Raw genomic sequence first — 17714 nt, 5'->3', positions numbered from 1 at the left:
AGCCTGCAACTCAGGTACATGCTCTTGACTGAGAACCAACCCAAGACCCTTCGGTTTTCCGGCCGACACTAACCACTGAGAACCACCGGCCAAGGCTGATTATATTCTCTTAATGGGATTTATCCTTAGGATAAAAATAATGAAAGAGGGAAAAAAACTGAAACTGTTTTCAATCACTTTACTGCTGACGGTAGTTTTGAAATTATTATTCTGAGACTGTTGTTTGTGTAATGTGGCATAAAGGAAGTCATTAATTATGTTTGTCATTAAGAACTGAGACTTCTGGCATGGTTCAAAAGAAATTCTGATGTCAGACAAAGTTAAGGAAAAAATCTGTAGTTCTGGATTTAAACTGAAAGTATTAGTTTGAAACCAATTTGTATTTTATCATATTGTATCATGTATCAATACCCTAGCTCTATCCAATGAAAAGGCCTAACTGTATAAAACATGATAACTATAGTTGATAATACTATATCACTGAAATTTGCTCAATGGAACTTAAGTGTTTTCACACACACAAAAATATAAATATGTGAGGTGATGTGTTAATTAACCAGATGGGAGAAATCCTTCCATAATGTATGTCTATATCAAATTATCATGACATAGAGTTTAAATATCTTACAATTTTATTGGTTAATTATACCTCAGTAAAGCTGGAGGGGAGGAGAGAAAAAAAAAGGCCTAAAAACAATGACTATCTAGCAGCCACACAAGCACCACTTATTATTCAAATTGTCTCATACCACTCTCCAAAGCAAGGAACCAAAACTCCTAGATGGCTTCAGGTCCAGGACAAGAAATGTACAATACGCACTTGGAACATGTATATCACAAAGAATGTAGAAGAACCAAGGACTACTCTAGGGTCATGTAGACCCTAAGGACTCAGGAATCAACTGGAATAAGCTGCTATAGGGCCAAAGATGGGACAATGTGCTAGTAAACGTCAATGAGGATAACTATAACGGAATTATACATAAAGTATTTCTAAGAGTTTGTAGCAATATTAGAAAATTTAAAAAAACAAAAAGTCATTGGTCAGTTAGAGGATGCTAGGAACCATCTTATTAAAGTATGAAATACATACAATACAAAACAATTAAGTATGGCTTCCTTTCAAATTTGGTATTTGAGTGATGGGTATCTACGCGAGTTCAACATGTATATCAAGAAGTATTATTTTCTGTTTGGGGCCCATATGCCCCTGCCACAGCATGATATTTTCCGAAAAAATTGCAAGGTTTTCGGTTTTTGTAAATCCAAGTGTCATAAAAACTTTACAAAGAAACTCGACCCTCACAAGGTCAGGTGGACTGAAGCATTCCAGAAAACAACTGGTAAAGAGCTTACAGTGAATAATTAATTTGAATTTGAAAAATGTAGAAATGAACCTGTCAAATACCAGTGAAAGCTGTGGAATGAAAGGGCTGATGCAATGAAGAGTCGAAGAGATCAAAAAGAAACGCCAAACTAAATGTATAATGAACATGTTGGAGAAAAATAAAGAACTACAGAAAGTTCAGAACATCAAAGAAGCAAGCAAAACACTTATCTCATCCGGGCCCCCTTTGCATGCAACGGAAAACAGCTGGAAGATAAAATGTTACAGAAATTACAAGAGGATGTGGACATGGAAGTTGTTTCTGACAATCTTACTGTCTAACCAAATCTATAAGCACACTGGGAAATCTCCTTTAGAAACTTAGGAAGTCTAAATTATTGATTTATTTTTACCTAAGATGACTCAAATGGAAAAGTGGTTAAAAATACAACTCCAAGGCCCTAGCTGGTTTGGCTCAGTGGATAGAGCATCGGCCTGCGGACTGAAGGATCCCGGATTCAATTCTAGTCAAGGGCACATGCCCGGGATTGCAGGCTCGATCCCCAATAGGAGGTGTGCAGGAGGCAGCCAATCAACATTTCTCTCTCATCACTGATGTTTCTATCACTCTCTCTCTCTTTCCCTTCCTCTCTGAAATCAATAAAAATATTTTTTTAAAAAATACAACTCCAAGAGAGCAGGATGTTGCGAGAGAGTCTCCTTGCGTGCGACCAAAGAGCAATTTAAAAATGGGTGAGCTTGAGGCCAAGATTTTTGTTCAGAAGTGTACCCAGTGCCATACTGTGGAAAAGGGAGGCAAGCACAAGACTGGGCAATCTCCACAGTCTATTTGGGCAAAAGACAGTTCAGGCCCTTAGATTTTCTTACACAGATGCCAACAAGAACAAAGGTACCACCTGGGGAGAGGTTACACTCATGGAGTATTTGGAGAATCCCAAGAAGTACTTCCCTGAAACAAAAATGATCTTCACTAGCACTATGAAGAGTGCAGAGACTTAGCTGGTTTGGCTCAGTGGATAGAGTGCTGGCCCACAGACTGAAGGGTCCTGGGTTTGATTACAGTCAAGGACAAATGCATCGGTTGCAGGCTCAATCCTCGGCCCCACCTGGGACATGAGCAGGAGGCAACCGATCAATGTGTCTCTCTCACATAGATGTTTCTTTCTCTGTGTCTCTCCTCCTTCCTTCCACTCTCTAAAATAATCAATGGAAAACATCCTCAGGTGAGGATTAACAAAAAATTAAAAAAAGAAGACTGCAGAAAGGGCAGACTTTATAGCTTATCTCAAAAAAGCTACCAATGAGTAAATGTTGGCCACTACCTTGTTTACTACAAATGTCTCATGACTTTCTTTATGTGTACCATATTTAAACTGACCTCATACATCAGAATTCACATCATGAATGACTGATAGAGCATTTCTTCGGGGCAGTCTTGATTTAAACAAGTTTGGCTTGTGGTTAAATGAATATGGTCAGGCCCTAACCAGTTTGGCTCAGTGGACAGAGCGTCAGCCTGCAGACTCAAGGGTCCCAGGTTCGATTCCAGTCAAGGGCATGTACCTTGGTTGTGGGCACATCCTCAGTAGGGAGCGTGCAGGAGGCAGCTGATGTTTCTCAATCATCGATGTTTCTAACTCTCTATCCCTCTCCCTTCCTCTCTGTAAAAAATCAATAAAATATATATATTTTTTAAAATGAATATGGTCAGCTTTTTAAGCTTTGATGGTATTTGGTTCTCCTAAAAATATGATTGGACTTGACTGGTACTGTTCAACTTTTCATAGAGGTGGTGAGTGCCACCTCAAAACCTATAGGAGATTGGTTTAGAGATTTACATAACTTGTATTAATATGTATTAATATGTTTAAATTCTAAGGATGTCCCTTCACTGTCTCTTAGACCTGCAAGACTCGCTTGTTTCAAGCTGTGTTCATTAGCCTGTTAAAAGGCAAGGGCTGCACATAAGCTGGCAGTGACCATTTTATCTTATTGGTCCCAACAATACCAATTTAATTAAAATTCCCTGCATCTAAACTGTTGCCTTTTACTGAATGGAAGGCATTTTAGTGGCTTATGTGTAAATACCAAATAAAGAGTATTTAACACTTAAAAAAATACATCTCCTACATTGCTATCTGCAAAATATCAGATATTATGGATGCTAGATTGTATTTCAATGTTAAACCTTCACTGATGTACTTATGTAAATCATGAAAATTCTGTAAATACAGAAGTAAATTATGGACATAAAAGTATTATGCCACTTGGATAATGGCACTAGGCAGCATTTATGTAATAACTAATGACAAAAATTTATGGCTAGTGATATATAAAATAAAATTTTCTTTGCAGTCAAAATATTCCCTTTACTAACATTATAGAATGAGAGATATAACAAGGAACTAACAGTCAGTATGATAATTACCCTTAAGTACTCATATCCTTTGTTTTGATTTCAGTATTTCATGTTTTGGTTTATTAACATCTTAGAAGGAACATAGTGGCCTCATATATTGAAGCCCAATTCTCTTGGATTATTTTAAATAGTCTGGTTTGACTATTTTAACCTGGCAATTGTGGATGTTGGGGTGAAAGCTGAACAGTCTGTTTCTGAAATGGCACTATGGTCTATCATTTCCACTTTGGAGAAAATTCTAACTTGAGATTCCTAGTAAAACAAGCTTTATTTTTCCAGCTCAGCAATGTAGAAGCAGAGGAATCCAAAGCCTTTTAAAATCCGTGGTGTGCTTTTCTTTTAAAAAGGTAATTGTTTTTGGAAAATCGAATGGGTAGAATGTCTATACATTATTTGCACATAAAATCATCTCTACAGTAAGTGTCTACATATTTATTTAAAAGTACTAAACACGGGTATGAAGTATCAATTACTTGAGAGAAGATAACTTCACCCATACGTACTACTGAAGTAGGAGATATATTTAAAGAAAATATATACTTAATACTTAAAAAGAAAATTTAAATATGCAATTCGATGTGTTTTAACAAATACACACAGTAGTGTAACCGCCAGCATAAGCATGATAAAGAACTTTTCCCTCATGTCCTTTACAATCAATTCCCCATCCTCTGGACCTTGGAAAACCACTAATTTACTTTCTACACTACAGTTTTGCCTATTCTAGAGTATCATATAAATGGAATCAAAAGTATATAGTGCTCTGTGCTTGGCTTCTTTCACTTAGCATACTGCCCTCAAAATTCATCCTTATTATTACTAAGTAATATTCCATTGTATGTGTTGAGCACAATTTGCTTATCCACTCATCAGCTGATAAACATGTGGGTTGCTTCCAGTTTGGGGCTACTCTGAATAAAGCTGCTATGAATATTTGAGTCCAAGTCTTTGTGTGGACATGTTTTCATTTCTCTTGGGCGATACCTAGGTAAATATCTAGAAGTAGAACTGCTAAGTCCATAGTAAGTTAAATATTGTACATGTTTAAATTAACATTGTAAGAAACTGCCAAACTATTTTCCCAGATAGTGGTCCCATTTGGCATTCCCACCAGCAATGTATGTAAGTTCTAGTTTCTCCACATCCTTGGCAATATTTGCTATGGTCAGTCTTTTTAATTTTAACCATTCTAATAGGTACATAATGATATCTCATTTTGGTTTTCATTTCCATTTCTCCTTCAATTCATAATGTTGAGTATCTTTTCAAAACCTTTGTACCATCCAATTCTTCTTTGATAAAGTTTCTGTTCAAATCTTTTTTTTTTTTTTTTTTTTTTTTTTTTTTTGTTCAAATCTTTTGCCCATTTTTTAACTAAGTTGTTTGCCTTCCTATTGAGTTCCTTATGCAAATCTTTTGTCAGGTTTTGCAAATATTTCTCAGTCTGTAGTCTTTTGAAAAGAAAATGTTTTTCTGTTGATGAAGTCTAATTTATCATTTTTTTCCTTTTATATTTTATAATTTTTGTGTCTTATTTTAAAAATTATTTTCCAGCCGAAACCGGTTTGGCTCAGTGGATAGAGCGTCGGCCTGCGGACTGAAGGGACCCGGGTTCGATTCCGGTCAAGGGCATGTACCTTGGTTGCGGGCACATCCCCAGTGGGAGATGTGCAAGAGGCAGCTGGTCGATGTTTCTCTCTCATCGATGTTTCTAACTCTCTATCTCTCTCTCTTCCTCTCTGTGAAAAATCAATAAAATATATTTAAAAAAAAAAAAAAAAAAAAAATTATTTTCCAAATTCAATCAAGGTCACTAAAATCTGTCATGCTTTCTCCTAGAAGTTTTATAATTTTTGCTCTTGCACTTATATCTACGATGTATTTCATATTAATTTATTGCATAAGGTATAAGGTTAGGATGATGGTCAAAATTCTTTCCTTGCATATAAATACTCAAGTGTTCTGCCATCATTTGTTGAAAAGATTATCTTTTCTTCAATGGACTATCTCTTTACTCGAAAATCAATTAGTTGCATGGGTGTGGGTCTATTTTGGGGCACTTTGGGGTTCTATTGATATATCTGCTAAGTCTCATCCAGCACTACACTGTATTGATTACTATAGCTTTCGTAATTCTTTTTTTTTAAAATATATTTTATTGATTTTTTACAGAGAGGAAGGGAGAGGGACAGAGAGCCAGAAACATTGATGAGAAAGAAGCATCAATCAGCTGCCTCCTGCACACCCTCCACTGGGGATGTGCCCGCAACCAAGGCACATGCCCCTGGCCGGAATCAAACCCAGGACCCTCCAGTCCCCAGAGCCCAGAGGTCCTCAAACTTTTTAAACAGGGGGCCAGTTCACTAACCCTCAGACATTCCACACATGCGCACTGTGGGCCCGGGACAAGTCGGCTGCTAAGCAGGACAGGCAGCGGCGGCAAAAACACCCAGGGGGCCGGATAAATGTTTTCGGCGGGCCACAGTTTGAGGACCCCTGCCCCAGGCCGACGCTCTATCCAGTGAGCCAAACCAGCCAGGGCAGCTATCGTAATTCTTTAAGTCAGTTCCCCAGACTTGTTTTTCTTTTTCAAGATTGCTCTGGATAACCTTTATAATCAGCTTGTCAATTTCCACAAAGGAGCCCGAGGAAATTTTGACTGAGACTGTATTGAACCTATATATCAACTTAAGGAAAACTTTCATCTTAACAATATTAAATCTTCCAACCCATGAACAAAGTAACCCTCTCCTATTACTCAGGTCTCCTTTATTTATTTTTTAACTTATAAATGTTATTAGAAACAAACATTGATATACTGTTCCTTTAATCAAATTTCTGAGTCTTAGAAAAGTATGGAAATGGCTGATTATTTTATTTTACTTTTTTAAATAATTCTTTATTGTTGAAAGTATTACACAGTGCAATAGACCAAGCCTGCCCCCCCACCCCCCCGCCATGCCCCATTGTCTGTGTCCACAGACCATACATCTACACTAATAAAAGAGAAACATGGTAATTGGCGTACGACCGCTACCCTTTTCATTGGCTAATCAGCGAGATATGCAAATTAACTGTCAGCCAAGATGGCAGCCGGCAGCCAGGCAGCTTGAAACTAACATGAGGCTTGCTTGCCTCAGTGAAGGACTATCGTTTGAGGAAACCAAGGTTCCCCGCCTGCAGCTGCAGGCCTCTGAGCGGGCAGTTTAAGAAACATTGTAACAAATACCGCCAGACTTCAGCCAGCAGATTCGCAACATTGTAAGCAAAGGCCAGAAACCTACTTTCTGCACCGGAGGGAGGCCTAAGAGCTGGAGTCAAGCCTCAAGGTAAAGCTGGCACAGAATAAAAAAAGAAAAAAAGAAAAAAAGGAGCAGTTGGGAACTTCAGTCACCCCCAGCCTGAAAACAGCCCTCAGCCCCTCACCCAGACTGGCCAGGCACCCCAGTGGGGACCCCCACCCTGATCCAGGACACCCTTCAGGGCAAACCAGCTGGCACCCACCCATGCACCAGGCCTCTACCCTATATAGTAAAAGGGTAATATGCCTCCCGGCACCGGGATCAGCGTGACAGGGGGCAGCGCCCAAACCCCCTGATCGCCCTGCGGCTCTGTGTGTGACAGGGGGCGGGGCCCCAACCCCCTGAGCAGCCCTGCTCTGTGCCTGATAGGGGGGAGCTCCCCAACTCCAATGGGCCCTGCTCTGTGTGTGATGGGTTAGAGCCATAACCTCCCCATCGGCCCTGCCCTGAATGTGAGAGTGGCGGTGCCCCAACCCCCTGATGGGCCCTGCTCTGTGTGTGACGGGGGCAGCGTCCCAACCCCCTGATTGGCCCTGCTCTGTGCCTGACGGGGTGGCGCCACAACCTCCCCATCGACCCTGCCTTGAGTGTGACAGGGGACGGTGCCCCAAACCCCCAACTGGCCCTACCCTGAGTGTGACTGAGGGTGTCATCACAACCTCCCAATCTGCCCTGCTCTGCGCATGATGGGGCGGCGCCCCAACTCCCCAATCGGCCCTGCTCTGAGCCTGACCAGAGGCTGCACCTAGGGATTGGGCCTGCCCTCTGCCACCCGGGAGCAGGCCTAAGCCAGCAGGTCGTTATCTCCTGAGGGGTCCAAGACTGCGAGAGGGCACAGGCCGGGCTGAGGGACCCCCCTACCCCCCGAGTGCACAAATTTTTGTGCACCGGGCCTCTAGTATATGCATAAAGGTCTTTGGCTGATTACCTCCCACCTGCCCACCCTCCCCCACAACCTTCCCTCTGAGATTCTGCACTCTGTTCCATGCTTCCATGTCTCTGGATCCACTCCTTTCATTAGATTATTTTGTTACTTGGATTCCACACAAGTGAGATCATGTGATACTTGTCTTTCTCTGACTGATATTCTCCAGGTCCCTCCATGCTGTCTCAAAGGATGAGAGGTTTTTCTTTTTCACTGCTGCATACATTTAAAACTACTAGATTTAATAACTCTAGTCTCTTAAATTTTTCAACAAAGCTTTATAGTTTTTATGTACCAGTTGCAGACCATTTTGTTATATTTCATACTTTTTGACTGTATCATGAAGAAGACTGTTTTTATAATTTCAATTGCCAATTATTCATTACATATAGAAATACAACTCACTTTGGAATATTGATCTTTCAATCCTACAACAGTGCTGAATTCCCTTATTAACTGTAGCTTCCTTTTGTAGATACCAATCAGTAGTTAAATCAATTACAACGGTCTTCCCTAAAAAGTCATGCTGCTTGTAAATAAATACAATTTTACCTCTTCCTTTCCAATCTGTATACCTGGTTTCTTTTTCTTGGTCTATTGCACTGGCTAGAAACTCCAGTTCAATTTATACTAATAAAATCCTATGTGAGCATCACGCCCTCACGCCATGATGCCCTCATGCTGTAACAATCAATCACCAGAAGGCTGCATGAGCAGCGGGCGCGTGTGAGTGGGCAGGGACTTGACACTGCATGCGCGGCACTGAGGCAGGTCCCGGCGACTCCAGCCTACCTCTTTAGGGCAATCCATCGAGGAGCCCCAGATGGTTGGGCGGGGCCTACCTCTTTGGGGAGATCAATCGCAGGGCTCCCACATTGTGAGGGCACAGGCCAGCCTGGGGAACCCCTCCCCCTCCCCAAGTGTACGAATTTCGTTCACAGGGGCGAATTTCGTTATTGTTAAATAGAAGTAGTTGTTCCTAACATTAGAGGGAATACATTCAATCTTTTGTCATTAAAACATCAAATGTAGGTTTTTCTGCACATGCCCTTCATGAGGCTAAGGAAGTAACATCTATTATTAGTTTGCTTACCAATCTAGACTTGGTAATCTTTAATCTTGAGTGAGACTCGGTTATTTTCAGTTATTCATTGTATTCTAGAGCTTCACCTGTCTGTTTCCTTGTTTTCAGTGTATTGGCTACACATTGCACAGTTTATTTTTTTCTTTCATGAGTAGAGGACAACCTGTTAGCTTTGTACTAAAATGTATTCTCCCTTCCACCAGAACATAAACTTACTCTTTATTTCCCAGCTTCCCTAATTGCTAAGTGTTCTCAATGCAATGATAGCAGAAATGGGTGATACTTACAGGCCTAGAAATAAAAACGTCTCATGCATGTCTCATGCAATAGTTAATATAAAATGTAGTCCTACAAAAACAACAAAGTTATGTTTAACAGAAAATAGTATTTTACACTGCTTCCATTTCACATTTAAATTTAAAATATAGTTAAATAAAATTTAAGTTCATTTTCTCAATCAAACTAGGCATACTGTAAAACTAGAGGCCCAGTGCACGAAATTCGTGCAAGGGGGTTAGGGTCCCCTCACCCCAGCCTGCACCCCCTCCAATCCGGGACCCCTTGGGGGATATCCGACTGCTGGTTTACGTCCGATCCCGGGGATCGGGCCTCCTCTCACAATCCTGGACCGCTGGCTCCTAATAGCTCACCTGTCTGCCTGCCTGCCTGGTCGCCCCTAAGTGCCCTCCCCCCTGCCAACCTGATAGCCCCTCACTGCCTATGCGTGCTGGTCTGGTAGCCCCTAACTGCCCCCCCTGCTGGCCTGGTCACCCCTAACTGCCCCCTGCTGCCAACCAGGTTGCCCTCAACTGCCCCTTCCCTCCTGGCCTGGTTGTTCCTAACACCCCACCCCCCTCCGCCGGCCTGGTCACCCCTTATGGCCTCTCCTGCTGGCCTGGTCGCCCCCAACTATCCCCTTCTGCCAGCCTGGTCACCCCCAACTTACTCCCCCCTGGCCTAGTCACCCCTACCTGCCCCCTCTGCCGGCCTGGTCATCCCAACTGCTCCCCCCTGCTGGCCTGGTCTCCCCACGCAGCCTGCTTGTTCAGTCATTAGGTCATCCCTCACTAAGCCCCCCTGCCGGCCTGGTCACCCCATGCAGCCTGCTTATTCAGCTGTTTGGTCATCCCTCACTAACCCCCCTGCCGGCCTGGTCATAGGCAGCCATCTTGTGATGGTGTGAGGGTTAATTTGCATATTACCTCTTTATTAGATAGGATGCTCAATAGCCATATGTGGATTGTGACTACCTTACTGGAGAGTATAGTATAGTCACAGTTAATGTCCTCTACTAAAAGTCAAAAGTTAATCTATACAGGGATGGTTGTTGTCACTTATTTTAGGTTTGTAAGTTTAGTATCCAATAGTTGGTCTCCCTCACTCTTTCATGCTTTTACTGTATAACTACCAAGCAGCCTTTGTATGGTCCAAGAATCATACAAAGTGGATTATAAGCTAGACAATTAGCCAGAATTTCTCCAAGCAGCTAAAACAAACATTGTTAATCAATTATAGCAGTCTAAACACTCTTAACTAATCACTAGGAGGTGACACATGATATGAAATCCATTTGCCACTCCTCTTATGCCAATGATGAAGTTTGATTAGAATGGAAATAAATATATTTAGCTCTAAATGAAAATGTTAACTATTTAAAGGAACTAAACTCAAAATAAACAATGTAGCCAACAACTAAACAGGAAATTCCTTAGATAATTGAATTTTATGAAAGTCTATACATAAAACCAGCTCTCTGTTCTTCCCCCCTAACTACCTGTGGAAACCAAGCTTTACTGAGTCAGGATCTGCTAGCTGGAGTGAAGAACCTTTTCAAGTAACATCAACTCCTGTAAGTCCTTTTCTTATCCCTCAAGGTGACTGACTATACAAGCAAAGTAATCTCTTTCTTTTTACTATCTAAAGTGGAAATTACTACCCATAAGCAATCTCTCTATACATGTATCTACCTTTAACCATATTTCCTCTCCATCAGAGTCTCCACCTTCACCAATTACCACTGGAAAAATCTTTCTCCCTCTTTCTCTTACATGAAAATACCTGAACCCCAAAAGAGACACACACAAAAAAAATCCTTGTCATAACTATGCCTGAATAGAAATACACTCGGTATATATGTAATACATTCAACAATAAAGAATTATTTTAAAAAAAGAAATACATTCTAAATGAAAACAAATACAATATGGGTTTTTAATTTCGGCCTATTTTTTAACATAAAAAAGAGAAATATATTAATAAAAAATATTTTTTAAATTATCATGATCCTATCATTTCAATAGACTGTGTTAACATTTTAGTGTACTTTCTTCAAGTCTCTTCAATATATGTATCTATACAAGAATGTAAAAAGTGACATCTGGTTGCTATAGCTACATATATACTGCTTTTTTAAAAATTGAATAATGAGCATTTTTTCAGGTGCTATTCTTCCCTCACATCTTTTCCTTTTCTTTCTTTCTTTTTATTTTTTACATATTTTTATTGATTTCAGGGAGGCAGGCAGAGGGAGAGAGAAACATTAATGATGAGAGAGAATCACTGATCAGCTGCCTCCCATACGCCCCCCACTGGGGATTGAGCCCACAACCCGGGCATGTGCCCTTGACCAGAATCGAACCCAGGACCCTTTAGTCCGCAGGTTGATGCTCTATCCACTGAGTCAAACCGGCTAGGGCCCTAGCATCTTTTTCAAAAAGCAATTTTCAATAGCTTCATGATTATGGCAATAAATGTTAGTTGCCTACTTTCCTTGTTTTAATTCTGTTAATATTAAGACCCTGATTTTAATCAGGGCATCAATGTATTGTGCCCTGTTAAAAAACAAGTTCAAATTCAACTTCCTCTAAGTGACCAAACAAAATATGGCATTATTTAGAAATTGTAGCAACTCACATGAAAACATGTACAGTTAACTATAAATATCTCTTATGATTCCCCAGATTAGTATAGAGTCTAATATATATATATATAAGTAGAAAGAATAATATGATAAACCCATGAACCTGTGCTTTAACTTTGGTGTCAGATTTAGTTTTATAAATTCACATTTTATTTGGTTTTATAAAGCTTGCTAAGTTTTGTATCTCAAATACATTAAAATTTAAGTTTCACTAATCTTTGTGTGTGTTAATCCTCAATCAAGGATATTTTTTCCATTGATTTTTTAGAGAGCAAAAGGGAAGAACAGAGAAAGGGAGGGAGGAAGAAGAGGAGAGAGGGGACACCTACCTGAGTTGCAGGTTGCAGGTTCCATACCCAGTTGGGACGCTACACTATGTAGGCAACCAATCGATGCTTCTCTCTCACATCAATGTCTCTATCTATCTATCTATCTATCTCTCCATTTCCTCACCACCAAACCAATCAACAGAATATACTCGGATAAGGTTTTTTTAAAATATAAAAAGAGTACCCCCTTTTAAGTTAGGGCCCTACTTTACTGAAAGATATCCTATATAGAAAAAGAAACCTATACTTAACATATAGCCTATAGTATTGGACTATTCAATAAAATCTATATATATAAAAGCCTAAGCGACCATTACGACCAACCAGAGCATGTTACTATGATGCGCACTGACCACCAGGGGGCAGATGCTCGACACAGGAGCTGCCCCCTGGTGGTCAATGTGCTTCCACAGCCAACCTCCCACGACCGGTGGCCCGCCAACCTCCCGCAGTCCCTCCCCCCACCAGCCAGCCCCGATTACCCAATCGGGGCCTGCCAGCCACTCTCCTCCTGTGGGCTCCCTCCCCCGGTGTACAAATTCATTTCATAATAATAATATGACTATTTTATTAAAATGCCTTTTTTACTCATTTTGAACCCTTCCTTAAAGTCTGCCAAGAGGGCTTGAAAATAATCTGGGGTTTTCTGAGGAGCAATAATTTCTCTTCGTCCTAACTGCAAAGGATGTAACTGCTTGGTAACAAAAGAGTCGGTTTCGTGTATTTTTTTAATTTTCTGCCATCTTGCTTCTACCGTTACCTTTCCTCTCACTCTTTCTAGAAATTTCACATCATTTTTTTAAAATATATTTTTATTGATTTCAGAGAGAAAGGGAGGGGGAGAGAGAAATAGAAACATCAATGATGAGAGAGACTCACTGATCGGCTACCTCCTGCACACCCCCCACTGGAGATCCAGCCCACAACCCAGGCATGTGCCCTTAACTGAAATTGAACCTGGACCCTTCAGTCCACAGGCCAATGCTCTATCCACTGAGCCAAACCGGCCAGGGCACCACATCCTTTTTTAATAACTTAACTTACCTCTCATCCAAACCTCCCAGAAACTTTTTCAAAGTCAGTATTTTCCCATAGAATTTTTAAATGTTCAAATAAGGTTTTTCCAGTTATATTATGGAAGCAATTTCATGAGAATCTATCTATTAAAAATAACATAAATCTACAAAAGAAATACTGTATTTGAATGACTCCAACAAACCAGCTACTGTTAGATATACCGTTTTTATCTATCACTTAGAAAAACCTGCCAACTCAATTATGTCAGAATGCTTTCTTAAGAAGAATTTTTATTTTGTACTTATAGAAAACCCTCTTTCAGATTTATTTACGGTGAACTGTATATGTCACTCTTGATCATAAAGAGAATCATTACTGCTATAGAGTTCATAACTCAAATATATCCAACTTACGAAAAAAAAACCTTTACATCTTTTATTTTGTATGATCCAAGGTCCAAACAAAGACTGTTCACAGCTATTTAGTTCCCTTAAATCTAGAACAATCTCTCCAGTCCTAATCTCTTTTCTTAAAATCCAGGCCAGTTACACTATAGATATAGAAAGTTTTACAATCTAGATGTGTATGTTCCCTCATGATGAGATTCAGATTAAATAGTGGCAAGAATACCATTTAGCCCTAGCCGGTTTGGCTCAGTGGTTGGAACATCAGCCTGTGGACTGTAGGGTCCCAAGTTCCATTCTGGTCAAGGGCACATACCTCCATTGCAGGTTTGATCCCCAGCCCTGGTTGAGGAATGTGCAGGAGGCAACCGGTCAATGTGTCTCTTTTCCATTGATCTCTAAAGATTACACTCTCTCTAGAGATCAGGAAAAAATGTCTTCGGGTGAGGACTGAAAAATATATATATACACACACCATTTAGCTGATGCTGTGAACTTTTCACTGTGAACTTTAGATGACACTTTTTTAAAATTGATTTTTAGAGAGAGAGGGGAGAGGGGAAGGGAAAGAAGGAGAGAAACATCAATTCGTTGTTCCACTAATTTATGCATTTATTGATTGCCTCTTGTATGTGCTCTGACTGGGGATTGAACCCACAACCTTGGTGTATTAATATAATGTTCTAACCCAGCGGTCACCAACCTTTCGGACCTCACGGACCACCAGTGGTCCGCAGACCACCGGTTGGTGACTGCTGCTCCAAAAATTCCCTTAAACCAGCAGTTGCCAATCTTTCGAACCTCACGGACCACAGGTTGCCAACCACTTCTCTAACCAATTGAGCTACCCTCCCAGAGTGGGTAATACATCTTTTAAAATAAGACTCCAGCCATGGCCATTGTGGATCAGTGGCTTGAGCACCAAAGGGTTGCAGTTCATTCCCCAACCCCCAAATTGGGGCACACTCAGGAGGCAACCATCAATGTGTCTCTCTCACATCAATGTTTCTCTCTCTCTCTCTCTCTCTCTCTCTCTCTCTCTCTCTCTCTCTCTCTTCCCTCCTCCCTCCCACTCTCCCTTCCTCCCCCTTCCCACTTTCCCTAAAAATCAATGAAAAAAATAAAAATAAAATAAGGCTCCAGCTCTGGATGGCATGGTTCAGGTGGCTGCACATTATCCCATGCACCAAAAGATTGCCAGTTCAATTCCTGGGGGCACACGCCTGGGTTTGGGGCTCAATCCAGGGGTGTGCAGGAGATAGCCTACTGATGTTTCTCTCTCCCCCTCCCTCCTCTCTCTCTAAATATCAATTCTTAAAAATCTTTTAAAAAAATAAAATAAGGCTCCATATAGAAGTCCCCCTTCCCAATGCTTCTTCCAGTCATTACTAAGCGAAGTTTCTGAGGCATAAGATGGAAATAGAAATGGTTAGTCAAGCCCTGAATAAACATAGTGGTGACTGCCAATCAAGTCATGCCAATAAAGATTTAATCATGAATGCCAAAAATAAAGCCACACAAATCTATATATATAAAAGGCTAATATGCAAGTGTCCCCTCGGGAGTTCGACCAAGAGACCAGGAGTTCAATCACTCGCTATAATGTGCCCTGACCACCAGGGGACGGCATGAAAAATGGCGAGCAACCAGAGCAGAGGTGGGGTGCTGAGGGAGCAAGGGAAGGAGGAGGTAGGGAGGTGGGGAGGAGAGGAACCTGATCGGCCCTGACTACAGGCCAGGCCTATGGACCCTACCAGTGCATGAATTTTGTGCACCAGGCCTCTAGTATATAAAATAAGGCTCCACAATTATTTCCAGGACTATCTGCTAAGCTGCTGACAACATTGCAAATTTTTATGCTGGTGCTGGCTTAATCTTACCAGCAGGTGCCAAAAAAATATTTTTTAAGACAAAAGGCAGGACTCTATTCGTTCTTCAAATGGTCCCCAAATGGTCTGTTGACAGGTTACAATAATCTGACAGGTTACAATAATCCAGTTAAACCACCAGCAAAAACAATCAAGTTCATGCAAGTACAATGACAACTGCTGCCTGGCTGACAGCTTTTTAAGAACACCATTAATTGTAAAAGCATCCCAATTTCAAAAATGTTTAAATGTGGGAGGAGAAAGTTTCTTAGAATTGATTAAATACAGTATATAAGGAACACATATAAACCTCTTGGTTTAAGGGCCCCTTTGAAAAAAATATATGTTAATGCTGATGGCAAAGATTTAAGTTTCAAGTCTTAACACCTGTAACAGGAAGAGTTTCATATACTATTAAAGTACCAAACAAAAAACATCTACTTTGCTGAAAGCTAACCTAAAGGTTTGGTTGGCTTGAGATCTGAGAAAAATTCCAGAAGGAATCCATCACTTTGTGGTGAGGGATGAGAGAATTGGGGAAAAAAGAGTGCACAGACCAAATGCTGGTTCACTACTGACAAACCTATTAAATATGTAATCATGGGGATTAAGGTATAGATACACTCAATCCTATCTAATAATAGACAAACAGGGTAATTGACCGTACCTTCGCTATGCTTCCCATTGGCTAATCAGCAAGATATGCAAATTGACCGCCAACAAAGATGATGATTAATTTGCATATGTAGGCCAAATTGGCGGAGCGGAAGGCTTTGGAGGCGGCTCTGGCCGGAGTGAAGGCCTGGGTCCCTGGTGCTGAAGGAAAACGGGTGTAGGCAGCCAGGGGAAGGGAAGGCCTGTTGCACGAATCTTTTCGTGCAACAGGCCTCTAGTAACAGCTAATATTAAAATGACTTAATTTTCTTCAACACAATTTCCATTCCAATAAAAGTGAAAACTAAATAAAAAAAAAAAACCACCAGGTTATGGCAAATATCCAGCAAAAAGAATACTACTTTTTTCATAACAACTCAGGTTGAAATCTAGTCATTGTGAGCTTCAGCACAGCTCCTCCTTACCACCTCCCACTTAGCATGAACCCTTTCATTTCAGACAAAATCTAAGGGATGTCTCTGTTGCCTGCTATGTCACAGTTTTGTGTTTGTTTTTTATTAAGAGAGAAAGGGGATGGGGGGAGAGGGGAGACAGAAATGGAGAGAAACATCTATGTATTGTTCCACTTATTTATGCATTCATTGGTTGATTTCTTGTATGTGCCCTGAGACTGGGGATTGAACCTACAAACTTGGCATATCAGGACAATGCTCTAACCAACTGAGCTACCTGGCCAAGGCTGTGTCAGTTTTTTCTTTAATGGACAGGAAGTGGAGTTGTAACACAGTCTCTTCTTTAATTAAAGAACACAAACAATCAATAGCTAATATACCCATTATATAAAATTCCAAATTCAACCCTAATATAAAAATGTTTTATACCTTTACAAGTCAATTTATATTCATAAGGCATCTCTCTTTTTTTTTTAATATATTTTTATTGATTTTTTTACAGAGAGGAAGGGAGAGGGATAGAGAGCTAGAAACATCGATAAGAGAGAGAGAGACATGGATCAGCTGCCTCCTGCACACTCCCCACTGGGAACGTGCCCGCAACCAAGGCACATGCCCCTGACCGGAATCGAACCTGGGGCCCTTCAGTCCGCAGGCCAACGCTCTACCCACTGAGCCAAACCGGTAAGGGCAAGGCATCTCTTAATAACTAGATAATTAGACTCTGAAATTTTAAGTTTTATCATAATTATAACCTATGTCAATGACACTTATCCCAGACAAACTTCTTTACCATCCTGCACCATACTACAAGACTAATAATTTTAAAAACAGGCTTAATGCAAAACTTGTAAAAACCCAGTTTTAGAAAGAGCAACTACATTTAAACACAAAATTAGTAACAAGTTTAAGTATCTCATACTCAGTTCAAGGCATTCACTTCCTCCCATTAATTCCCATTTAATAAATTATTTTCCCATATTATCTTAAAAGAATTAAACTAATACGTAATATCTTAATCAATAAAGAAA

General features: G+C 40.5%; 1 protein-coding gene and 2 pseudogenes across 8 annotated transcripts in view; 2 read left to right on the top strand and 1 right to left on the bottom strand.

Moving 5' to 3' along the window:
• ABI1 (abl interactor 1) overlaps positions 1–17714 on the bottom strand; it is a gene marked incomplete at its 5' end in the record, with an annotated part of 95806 nt that overhangs the window by 56635 nt on the left and 21457 nt on the right. The gene's annotated exons all lie outside the window — the stretch shown is intronic.
• Positions 1143–1669, top strand: LOC308529648 (putative ribosome biogenesis protein RLP24; annotated as a pseudogene). The gene has a single exon. The product of its transcript is annotated as a putative ribosome biogenesis protein RLP24 (transcript).
• LOC308529638 (cytochrome c-like) lies at positions 2077–2656 on the top strand (annotated as a pseudogene). The gene is made up of 2 exons: positions 2077–2333; positions 2610–2656. The product of its transcript is annotated as a cytochrome c-like (transcript).

This window comes from Myotis nattereri (assembly GCF_964212035.1).
Source record: "Myotis nattereri genome assembly, chromosome: 1".
NCBI classification, from domain to species: Eukaryota; Metazoa; Chordata; class Mammalia; order Chiroptera; family Vespertilionidae; genus Myotis; species Myotis nattereri.
Note: the sequence above shows the minus strand (reverse complement) of the source record. Positions and strands in the feature narration are given on the sequence as shown.